The 12,390-nt window shown below is 49.1% G+C and overlaps 1 protein-coding gene across 8 annotated transcripts in view; it reads left to right on the forward strand.

The window, feature by feature from the left end:
• Positions 1-12,390, forward strand: part of SIPA1L3 (signal induced proliferation associated 1 like 3) — a 308,912-nt gene that overhangs the window by 161,095 nt on the left and 135,427 nt on the right. The window lies entirely within an intron of this gene.

Genomic DNA, 12,390 nt, shown 5'->3' on the forward strand with positions numbered 1-12,390 from the left:
TTTTTTTTTTTTGAGACAGAGTCTCATTCCATTACCCAGGCTGGAGTACAGTGGCGCAATCTCGGCTCACTGTAACCTCTGCCTCCTGGGTGCAAGCGATTCTCATGCCTCACCATCCGGAATAGCTGGGACTACAGGCACACACCACCACGCCCGGCTAATTTTTTGTATTTTTAGTAGAGACAAAGTTTCACCCTGTTGGCCAGGCTGGTCTCGAACCCCTGACCTCAAGTGATCCACCTGCCTCAGCCTCCTGAAGTGCTGGGATTACAGTCGTGAGCCCCCACACCCGGCCTGCTGTGCAGGTATTCACCATTTTTTTTTTTTTTTAAATTTCATCTCTGTACGCAAGTGTGTAATCATATGAACATCTAACCTATAAATAAAGTTCAGTTATACCAGGCAGCAAAATTAAAATTAGACATTTCAGTTTAAGCATTTGGGGTGATTACAGCCTCTGTTTCCCTGGGGAATATGTGAACACAAGATGGGGTGCATTGTCCTTCCCTCACTGGCTCTGGGTGGGAGCCTGTCGCCAGGCCACGTAGGACTCTGCCTTTGGAAAGATGCAGATTGTTCAGACTCCATGGGCCCTCAGGCAGAGAGCTCTAACTGTGCAGCGTGGAAGTTTCTCCTCGTTCTGACTTCTAGAAGGTAAGAGCATTACAAGGGGTGACTCTCACTCTGCTCATGTTTTCCCTCACATGCTGCCTTTTTTTTTTTTAAGATGGAGTTTCATTCTTGTTGCCCAGGCTAGAGTGCAATGGTGCGATCTCAGCTCACTGCAACCTCCACCTCCCGGGTTCAAGCAGTTCTTCCTGTCTCAGTCTCCTGAGTAGCTGGGATTACAGGTGCCCGCCACCACACCTGGCTAATTTTTTTTTTGTATTTTTAGTGGAGATGGGATTTCACCCTTGTTGGCAAGGCTGGTCTCAAACTCCCGACCTCAGGTGATCTACCCACCTTGGCCTCCCAAAATGCTGGGATTACAGGCGTGATGAGTTACTGCTCTAAAAGCGCTTCACACCGTGCTTGGTATGCAGTGAGCACACACTAAGTATAAGCTGTGCCCATTCACTTGGGGCTGCATGAGCATCTTGCATGCATTCCACATAGCTCTACCTTGCTATTTATGTATGTATGTATTTATTTATTTATTTTTGAGGCAACATCTTGCTCTGTTACCCAGGCAAGATCTCTCGAGGAGATCCTAGCTAACTGCAGAGTCCAACTCCTGGGCTTAGGCGATCCTCACGCCTCAGCCTCTTGAGTAGCTGGTACTACAGGCATGTACCACCACACCTGGTGAATTTTTTTAAAAACTTTTTTGTAGAGATGGGATCTCACTCTGTTATACAGACTGGTCTTGAACTACCACCCTCAAGGGATCCTCTTGCCTCAGCCTCCCAAAGGGTTGAAATTGATTATAGGCCTGAGCCACTGGCCTGGCCTAGCTCTTTTTTTTTTGAGACGGAGTCTCACTCTGCCACCCAAGCTAGAGTGCAGTGGCACGATCTCAGCTCACTGCAAGCTCCGCCTCCCGGGTTCACGCCATTCTCCTGCCTCAGCCTCCCCAGCAACTGGGACTACAGGCGCCTGCCACCACGCCCAGCTAATTTTTTTGTGTTTTTAGTAGAGACGGTGTTCCACCGTGTTAGCCAGAATGGTCTCGATCTGATCTGACCTCGTGATCCACCCACCTCGGCCACAAAGTGCTGGCATTACAGGCTTGAGCCACCACACCCAGCCACCTAGCTCTTTTTGTACAGATACATTGTATTCCCTGGAATAGAGACACCGAGATTCACTTAACCCTTCTTGTGCTGTGGGCATTTGGGCTGTTCTCAGTTCTTCTGTATTATAGCAGTGTAATACAGTCAAACCATCGTGTACCTTTCTTGATGTAGACTGGTGTTATTATCAGAGAGACAGATTTCTGGAAGTGGAATTGTTGGATTAAAATAAATAGAATGAGCCCAGGCATGGTGGCTCACGCCTGTAATCCCAGCACTTTGGGAGGCCAAGACGGGCGGATCACTTGAGGTCAGGAGTTCGAGACCAGCCTGGCCAACATGGTGAAACCCCTGTCTCTACTAAAAACACAGTAATTAGCTGGGTGCGGTGACGCATGCCTGTGATCCCAGCTGCTCAGGAGGCTGAGGCAGGAGAATCGCTTGACTTGGGAGGCAGAGCTTGCAGTGAGCTGAGATCGCGCCACTGCACTCCAGCCTGGGCGACAGAGCAAGACTCCGTCTCAAAAAAGTAAAAATAAAAATAATAAAATAAATAGAACGCACACCTAAAATGTTGATGCATAATTCCCACTCTCTCTCTTCCCCCAGTCGGGAAAAACTGTACTGATTTAACACCCTTAAAAGCAGAATGGGCGTGGTGGCTCACAACTGTAATCCCAGCAGTTTGGGAGGCCGAGATGAGAAGATTGCTTGAGCCCAGGAGTTCAAGACCAGCCTGAGCAACATAGCGAGACCCTACCTCTACAAAAAAAAAATTAAGAAGTAGCCAGGTATGCTGGCACACACCTGTAGTCCCAGTTACTCGGGAGGCTGAGGCAGGAGGATCAGTTGAACCCAGGAGGTCGAGGATGCAGTGAGCCATAATCACACCACTGCACTCCAGCCCAGGCGACAGAGAAACTTAAAATTTTGATGCACGATTCTAACTCATTCTTTCTGTTCTCTCAAGGGGAGAAAACTACTAACACCCTTAAAAGCAGAACAGGTCATGCAGGAGCCCTGACCTGTGTGGGAGCCTTGCCAATTGGAATGTAACAGCTGGATGTGGCCTCCCTCTCTCCTGTGGGGACTGCCCTTGGTCCTGGGTAGGAATTTGGGCTCCCCCTGGATGCTGGAGATTTGTTTCAGAAACACCAATCCTCAGCCAGGCGCGGTGGCTCATGCCTGTAATCCCAGCACTTTGGGAGGCCGACGTGGGCAGATCACCTGAGGTCAGGAGTTCAAGACCAGCCTGGCCAACATGGCGAAACCCATCTCTACTAAAAATACAAAAATTAGCTGGGTGTGGTGGCGTGCGCCTGTAATCCCAGCTACTCGGGAGGCTGAGGCAGCAGAATCTCTTGAACCCAGGAGGTGGAGGTTGCAGTGAGCCGAGATCATGCCACTGCACTCCAGTCTGGGTGACAGAGTGAGACTCCGTCAAAAAAAAAAAAAAAAGAAAGAAGGAAAGAAACACTAGTCCTCTGGGCTCTTTGACGTTAAAAATGGAAGCGCTTGCTCTTCCAGGCAATGGAGCAGAGTCTCTGCCATGGCACTTGCTAATGAGATTTCTGAGATTTCCATCCGCCTTATTTCCTGAGGGGGCTCTATAGCAGTCCCATGTATGCTCAAACTCCCAGTAAGGTGGGGGAAGACACACAAGGGAAAAATCAGATTCTTAGCGTGCAATCCACTGAGCTGTTGCTGACTTGCTAGAATTTTGTCCTTATGAATGGATTTTAAAGATACTCGGCGTCATTCACTTATTCCCACAGCATACTCGTTCGAACGATTTCATCTTATTTGGAGCACAGGGTAAAGGGGTGGCAGGCAGACTGTTGAGGTTTGAATCCCACCTGCCCCTTGTAACCTTTGCCTCGTCTGTAAGAGGGGCATGGTGGAAGTCCCTGCTTGGCGAGGCGTGGTGGTTCACACCTGTAACCCTAGCACTTTGGGAGGCCAAGGCAGGAGGACCACTTGAGGCCAGGAGTTTGAGGTTTTGTGAGACCTCATCTCTACAAAAAAAATTTTAAAGTAAAAATGTTAGCCAGGCGTGGTGGCACACAGCTGTAGTCCCAGCCACTCAAGAGGCTGAGGTGGGAGGATTGCTTGTGCCCAGGAATTTAAGGCTGCAGTGAGATATGATTGTACCACCACACTCCAGCCTGGGTGACAAAAACCCTGTCTCAAAAAAGAGAAGAGAAATATATTTAAAAAGGAAAAGAAGCCCCTACTTGATAGAGTTGTTATAACACACCGGTTAATACACGCCAGTGTGGAGCCCTGAATCTGGCACATCAGGAGAGCTCATCAGTGTTGACCTTATGTTTAATACCGTCATCACCGTATTATCCCTCTCTACTGCCCCGCCCACACGTGAGAACAAATATGTTAGATCCCAGTCCACCCCAGACGTGCATCTGTTCACAGTCTAGGGAAGACAAAAGATACTCAGAGGCTTAAAAATCCAGTGGGCTAAGTCCCATAGTCAGGGGTGCGTGTACACCCCTGGGAGCTCAGCAGAGGGAGGAAAGGGGGAATTCTGCCTGGCCTGTAGAGGGACAGACAGCAATGGGGGGACAATGGGAGGGAGGCGAGGACAAGGCTCTCTGAATCAGTGGACCCCTGAAATATCTGCAAAGGTCACCAGTGTCCTTCATACCTATAACTGCCACCATACATGACTCTTTCAGCAGCATCCACCCCTGTTGACAATTGGTCCTCCCCAACCACACCTGCACTCCAGCCTCCCTGCTGGGCCTGCTGTAACTCACGTCCTGGCTCCCACCACCCACCTGCCCACTTGGATATACAGCCTCTCCGGGCTCAGAGGCAGACCCTCTTCTCTCTGCTCTCTCTGTTCTTCTGTCCTCAGCTAAGACCGCACAGTAGAATCAGCTGCCGAGCTTTTAAGAGGCACTCAGTCCCGGGCCCCACCCCAACCAGCTGATTTAGAATCTCTGGGAGTCGGGTGTGGACAGATACCTATATTTTTATTTTTATTTTTTATTTTTGTAAGACGGAGTCTTGCTCAGTCTCCCAAGCTGGAGTGCAGTGGTGTGATCTCAGCTCACTGCAACCTCCACCTCCTGGTTCAAGCGATTCTCCTGTCTCAGCCTCCCGAGTAGCTGGGATTACAGGCACGCGCCACTATACTTGGTTATTTTATTTTTATTTTTATTTTTTTGTATTTTTAGTAGAGATGGGGTTTTACCATGTTGGCCAGGCAGGCTGGTCTTAAACTCCTGACCTCAAGTGATCCTCCTGCCTTGGCCTCCCAAAGTGCTGGGATTACAGGCATGAGCCACCACGCCTGGCCCAGACAGCTATATTTTTATAAAGCTCCTCTGGTGTCTCTACTGTACGGCTGGCAGGGAGAACCAGTCCCCTCAGCATCCTCATCTGGCCTTGGACACTGGCTGTTCCCAGCTTCCCTGCTCATCCACGGCAGGTACCCTCTCTTCATGCAGATCCTGGTTTAGACACCACCCTTCAAGGGGTCTTCCTGACGCCCTCCCAACTAGAGTAATCTTCAGTCCTATTAATTAATTAATTTATTTATTTATTATTTATTATTTTTTTATTTTTTTTTTGAGACAGGATCTTGCTCTGTCGCCCAGGCTGGAGTGCAGTGGTGCAATCACAGCTCACTGCAGCCCTGACCTCTTGGGCACAAGTGATCCTCCCACCTCAGCCTCCCAAAGTGCTGTGATTACACGCAGGAGCCACTGCACCCAGCCATTTTATAGCCTTTACAATGCTGACCACCCTTGGAAATTCTATCTTATTTCTCTGGCGTTTCTCTACTGGAGGTTCATTCATGAGAGCAGGGGCACGGTCCGTCCTGCTCAGAGATTATCTTTAGCACCCACAGCAGTGGCGTGTAGTAGAAATAGATTGAGTAAATGAATGGATTTCGAGTGTCTGGTGCTTGTAGAATGAATGAATGAGTTATACATGACTGGGAAGTGGTGAATACATGAATATGTTTTTAGGGCTTTGTTGGCTGGAAGAACTTTTTTGAGGGATTTATAAGAACATGGTAGGTGTTTGTTGTGTGAGTGAATGGATGAATGGATGCATTTTAAGGACTAACTAGTTCTTCCTGGATAAATACATGACTTGTACGTGCCCAGAAACTGATGAGTCACTGGATGCATGCCTGGAGGAGTCCTCATTCCACCTGGGTCTTGGAGAGGAACCCTCAGACTTGACGCCACACACCTGAGCCCTCCAGGGTGCTTGAGCCCCGCTGAGCCTCCATCACTGTGACTGGATCATGTTTCTGTGAAAGGGAAATGCTTGGTACACATCAGGGCAGCCCTGGATACCCAGGGGGTCCCTCCACCTCCAATCAAAGGCCTGTGAAAGGACAGTCCATCCCACCCCTACACGCTACCTCCAAGCATTGCTTTCAGCTTCTTGGGCATGCTGCTTCCCAGGGAAGGACACACTCGGGCACCAAGCAGGCCCTGCTTGCCTTGGGTCACAGACCCTGACTGAGCCAGTGCTCCCTGGTCCTGAGTGAGGTTGTCGTCCATCCAGTCATTCAATAGTTATGTTATTTTATCTGTCTGTCTATCTATCTATCTATCTATCTATCTATCTATCTATCTATCTATCTGCTTGCGTACCTACCTACCTGCCTGCCTACCTATCTATCTAGTGACAGAGTCTCACTTTATTGCCCAGGCTGGAGTACAAAGGCATGATCTCAGCTCACTGCCACCTTCGCCTCCCAGGTTTAAGCAATTCTATTGCCTCAGCCTCCAAAGTAGCTGGGACTACAGGCATGCACCACCATGCCTAGCTAATCTTGTTATATTTTTAGTGGACACAGGGCTTTACCATGTTGGCCAGGCTGATCTCGAACTCCTGACCACAGGTGATTTGCCCACCTCAGCCTCCCAAAGTGCTGGGATTACAGACATGAGCCAACGTGCCTGATCAGATATTTATTTAGAAAAAAATATTTTAGAGACAGGGTTTTGCTGTGCTACCAGGCTGGAGTGCGTGGTTCAACCCTGTCTCCTTCCTTTGCAATCAGCAGGGTCCCAGGTAAGGGCTGCTTTGTCTGCTGGGAGTGAAGTTGGCATGAGTACGGCCCTCAGCCAGCCTGTGATGGACAGGCAGTGTGAGCAAGAACCAAGTCTCAGTTGTGAAAGCCTCTGAGCATCTGGGGTCATTTGTTACTGCAGCATAGCTTAGCTCATCCCGCCTGTCCCAAGAAGGAACACATTTTGTGGATGGGCAGCGATCAAGAGTTCAGGTTGGGAATGTTCTGTTGCAATGCATGTGACATGTATAGGTGGTGATGTCAAGTAGTCAGGTAGGTAGGTGAGTTTGGGACTTAGCAGGGCGGTTGGAGCTGGAGATATTTTCCGCATTGGTGACACACAGTTAAATGAGAATCGCAGAGGTCCAGACACTGCCTGTGATTGCAGGGAAGGCTGGTGCTTGAACTGAGGACTCTCTGACTTGAGGTATGAAGGGGCTGGGGTTGCGTCCCCACTGTGTCAACTCATAGCCATGTGGCCTTGGGCACATTACTTCCTCTGTCTGCTTCTCAGTTTCCTCATCTGTAAAACGGAGGTAATGATACCCACCTCATGGGGTTATCGAAAGGGTTAACGCATAGCAATTGACAGGCTTGACGTGCTCAGGAAAGGACCTGGGCCGTAGAAGGATTCTATTCATGGTAGTTGCTGTTGTAGATACTGGCTTTTGTGTATGTTTTCATTGTTGCGTTGTTTTATAACTAAAATGTCCAGTGGTGGGAAATGGAGTAGGGCTGACTTTGTGTCCACCTTGATGCAGAGACCCAAATGATGACTACAGCCCCAGATTCTAACTCTCAGTCGCCTTCACAGATAGTTCTTCTCCCATGGTTATGAGACAGCTGCAGTGACTCCATCCCTCACATCTTCTCAGACTTAGGCTTAAAGGGAAAAGCGCAGCCTTCAGCTCTAGCACTCCTGGTAAAGACATCGCGGTCTCACTGGTTCTGATCAGGCCACATGGGTTGCTCCAGAGCTAGGGAAGGAGCCCCACCTCTAGCCCATTGGGTGGCCAGTGGAGAGGGGAGGCTCCCAAAGGGAAGTCTGGACTGTTGGAAAAAAGAGTCCTGGCAGCAGGGAAAGCAAACCACAAATGTCCACATTGGAGGGCTCTTGTGTTTCCCTATGCTGTGTCCTGTGAGCTTCTGGCAGACATTGTGGCCCTCACAGAATTAGGCCTTTTGGAGCCAAGACACCAAGGCCATGGTGCTTGCCTGCCTGTCGCAGGGGCAGTCTGGGAGCGTTTACACCCACAGATATACCATTGGTCGCCTGCTTTTCTAACAGACCCTGATTAAGTCCCCACTGGCCCAGAGGCAATCAGGATGGCTACAGATTCTGGCTCTCCCAGCGTCCCTTGTAACTGGAGTGGCCGTGTATCCACATTCTAGCCAGTAGGACATTAAAGAAAGGATTGCAGCAAGGGGAATGTTCTGGGAAAGATGCTCCTTCCTGATTAGGGTCAGACTGGTACCCTTACCATCCCTGTCTTTCCCCTTTGCCCGTGATTCAGTGGGAAGTGTGGCTGTGGCCACCAGCTTGTTACTGTGACGCAGCAAAGCCGGAAGACTTGCTCAATCCTACAGCACATGAGGGAGGCAGAGGGAATGGGGGGACATGCTTCACATCACTGTCCAGCTTTCCCACCGGGCGGGAGCCACCATATCTGGCCTCCTGGTGACATGAGATGACTAAATGTTTTCACTGTGCAAGCCACCACTGGATAGTCTTCCGTTACTTGCAGCCAAACACATCCCAACTGACTCTCTCCCACTGCCACTCACTCCTCATTTTCCTGCGGTCTCCCAGCCTGCCCTAATTTTTCCCGTATACAGTTCCCCAGCTGCCCTCCTTCACACAACAACGTGTGTCACTCCGGGTCCTCTGATGCCAGCAGCAGAAGCCACGCTTGGCAGTTTGTGGCCGAATCACAATTCATTGAGGATGTACAGAATGAACAGGAGGCCAGAGGAGCAATCTTAGAAAACAGGGAGGAGCCAAGGTAGCCCTGGAGGGAAGAAACCAGGGGTCCCCAGCAAAAGTCACTGCACAGGAGAAGCCAGGTCCACTGTCCCCACCCCTGCAAGAATACTTTCCAGCCTCGCATGTTCTTAGAAACCTTGCCCAGAATCCTAGGAGAGGACCCTGGTCTGACCAAGCCCACGTCCTGCGCCCACCCCAACTGTGCTTCTGTAATTGGGGGGAAAAGGGAAGCACTCCTGCCAAAGATACACAACAGAACTGTAGTAAGAGCAGTGGCTGGCCGGGCGCAGTGGCTCACGCCTGTAATCCCAGCACTTTAGGAAGCCGAGGCGGGCGGATTACGAGGTCAGGAGATCGAAACCATCCTAACAGTGGAACCCCATCTAAAGAATACAAAAAATTAGCCAGGTGCAGTGGCGGGCGCCTATAGTCCCAGCTACTCGGGAGGCTGAGGCAGGAGAATGGCGTGAACCCGGGAGGTGGAGCTTGCAGTGAGCCGAGATTATGCCACTGCACTCCAGCCTGGGCAACAGAGCAAGGCTCCATCTCAAAAAAAAAAAAAAAAAAGAGCAGTGGCTATGGGGCAGGTGATATTATACCCATTTTACAGATTGAAACCAAGTCGCTATTTCCATAACCCATCCGTGGCACATCAGGATTGAGCCCAGGAGGCGGTCTGGTTCCTGCCTATGCTGTGCTTCTCTCATCACAGGGGTTCCTCACCGGGAAGGTCCAGGTGCTTTTAGGAAGGAGGAGCTCAGTGGAAGACAGCTGGAAGGAGACCAATGTGCGCCCTCTGAATCCTAGAGGCTGCAGGTGCCACTCAGCCTCTGAATGTCACAGGAAGACTCGGCTGCAGCTGCTAGGAGAAGGGATTTGTGCAGAGAGACCAAGGCCTGCAAGAACATCTGTGTGTGTGCACAGAAGGGAGCAGAATGGATTGAGGGTTTCTGACTGAGCTGGAAACAAATGCCATCAGCAAAGCCCAGCTGTCGGGAGGTGCTTGCATAAGCAAGTCAGGGTCGCATCTGGGCCACTGGTTTTCCCAACCAGCCTAAGTGTGGCCTCAAAGGACTAATCCTCCTTCCGCACTCTGCACTCTGAAGGCGGAGCCACAACACAGACTGGGCTGCGGAGGACAGGTAGCGCCCTCAGGTGGGCCATCATCCCAGCTTGACTTGGGATCTGGTGCCCAGCACAGCCGAGTGTGGAGCAGGGTTCAGGCTCTCAAGCAAACAGTCTTGCCATTCTGTAACTGACAGTTTAGAGTGGAGACAATAAATACCATAGATAAAATAATTTCACTTTTCTCTGGCAAACCAGCAACCCCTGCCCGAGTGTGACCCACACATACTTATTTTGTGCACCCTCATTGTGTGTGTGTATGTGGTGGTGTCGCTTGTTTTTTGAGACAGACTCTTGCTCTGTCACCTGGGCTGGAATGCAGTGGCACAATCACAGCTCACTGCAGCCTTGGCCTCCCAAGTAGCTGGAACTACAGGCACACGCCACCATGCCTGGCTACGTTTTAAAATTTTTTGTAGAGATGGGGTTTCACTGTATTGCCCAGGCTGGGGTCATACTCCTGGGCTCAAACAATCCTCCCGCCTCAGCCTCCCAAAGTGCTGGTATTACAGACATGAGCCACTGTGCTCAGCTTCATTGAGGTTTTTATTGTTAATGTTCTTAGGAAGTGCATTTTACCCTTGAACAACATGGTTTCGAACTGCATGGACCTACGTATACCTGAATTTTTTTCAATAAATGTATTGGAAAATTCTTTAGAAATTTGCAACTATTTACTGGGCGCAGTGGCTCACACCTGTAATCCTAGCACTTGGGGAGGCCAAGGTGGGCAGATCACCTGAGGTTGGGAGTTCGAGACCAGCCTGCCCAACATGGAGAAACCCTGTCTCTACTAAAGATACAAAATTAGCTGGGCGTGGTGGTGCATGCCTGTAATGCCAGCTACTCGGGAGGCTGAGGCAGGAGACTCACTTGAACCCAGGAGGCGGAGGTTGCCATGAGATGGCACCACTGTACTCCAGCCTGGGCAACAGAGCGATACTCCATCTCAGAAAAAAAAAAAAAAAGATTTGCAAATATTTGAAAATAACTTGCAGGGGCGGGTGCAGTCACGCCTGTAGTCCCAGCACTTTGGGAGGCCGAGGCAGCAGATCACTTGAGGCCAGGAGTTCGAGCCAGCCTTGCCAACATGGTAAAACCCTGTCTCTACTAAAAATAAAAAATTAGCCGGGTATGGTGGTGTGCACCTGTAGTCCCAGCTACTCAGGAGGCTGAGGCAGGAGAATCACTTGATCCTGGGAAGCAGAGATTGCAGTGAGCCAAGATTGTGCCACTGTACTCCAGCCTGGGTGACAGAGCAAGACTCTGTCAAAAAAAAAAAAAAAAAAAAAAAAACAGAAAAGAAAAGATCTTACAGGTGAACCACATAGCCTAAAAACATTTTTTTTTAAATAAAATGTTAGGGCTGGGCGAGGTGGCTCATGCCTGTGACTCCAACACTTTGGGAAGCCGAGGCAGGCGAATCACAAGGTCAGGAGATCGAGACCATCCTGACTAACACGGTGAAACCCCGTCTCTACTAAAAATACAAAAAAATATTAGCCAGGCGTGGTGGTGGGCACCTGTAGTCCCAGCTACTCCGGAGGCTGGGGCAGGAGAATGGCGTGAACCCAGGAGGCGGAGCTTGCAGTGAGCCGAGATCACACCACTGCACTCCAGCCTGGGCGACCGAGCGAGACTCCTTCTCAAAAATAAATAAATAAATATTTAGCCTGGGCGACCGAGCGAGACTCCTTCTCAAAAATAAATAAATAAATAAATAAATAAATAAATAAATAAATAAGTGGGCGACCAAGCGAGACTCCTTCTCAAAAATAAATAAATAAAATAAAATGTTAGGTATGTCATGAATACATAAAATATATGTCCATTAGTTTATCATTTACTACCATAAAATATACACAAATGCATTCTAAAAAAGTTAAAATTTATCAAAAGTTACACACAAATACATTGCCAAGCCAAGAGAAATGTAAACAAACATAAACATGCAGAATTAAATCATAACTGCATGAAATTAACTGCAGTACACACTGCACTATTGTCATAGTTTTGCGACCACCTCCTGTTGCTACTGCAGTGAGCTTAAGTACTGTGAGTATCCGTTTGAAACACCATTTGACACTCATCATCTCTGCATGAGCAGTTTGTCTCTCCAGCAAATTGCATATTGCAGTAAAAAATGATCCCTGGAGGTTCTCACCTAGTTTTCATCATGTTTAGTGCAATACCGTAAGCCCTGAATAACCTCAGGGGACTCATACAAAGTGCCACTAGTGATGCTGGAAGTTGTCCCAAGAAGCACAGAAAAGTCATAACATTACGAGAAAATATGCAATTGCTTGATATGTGCCATCGATGGAGGACTGCAGCCGCAGTTGCCCGCCATTTCCAGATAAATGAATCCAGTGTGAGGACCATTGTAAAAAATGAAAAGGAAATTCATGAAGCTGTCGCTGCACCTATGCCAGCAGGCACAAAAACCTTGCACTTTTTACAAAATATATTTTTATCTCGTGTTGCAAATGCAT

Source organism: Macaca mulatta, chromosome 19 (genome assembly GCF_049350105.2).
Source record: "Macaca mulatta isolate MMU2019108-1 chromosome 19, T2T-MMU8v2.0, whole genome shotgun sequence".
Taxonomy (NCBI): domain Eukaryota; kingdom Metazoa; phylum Chordata; class Mammalia; order Primates; family Cercopithecidae; genus Macaca; species Macaca mulatta.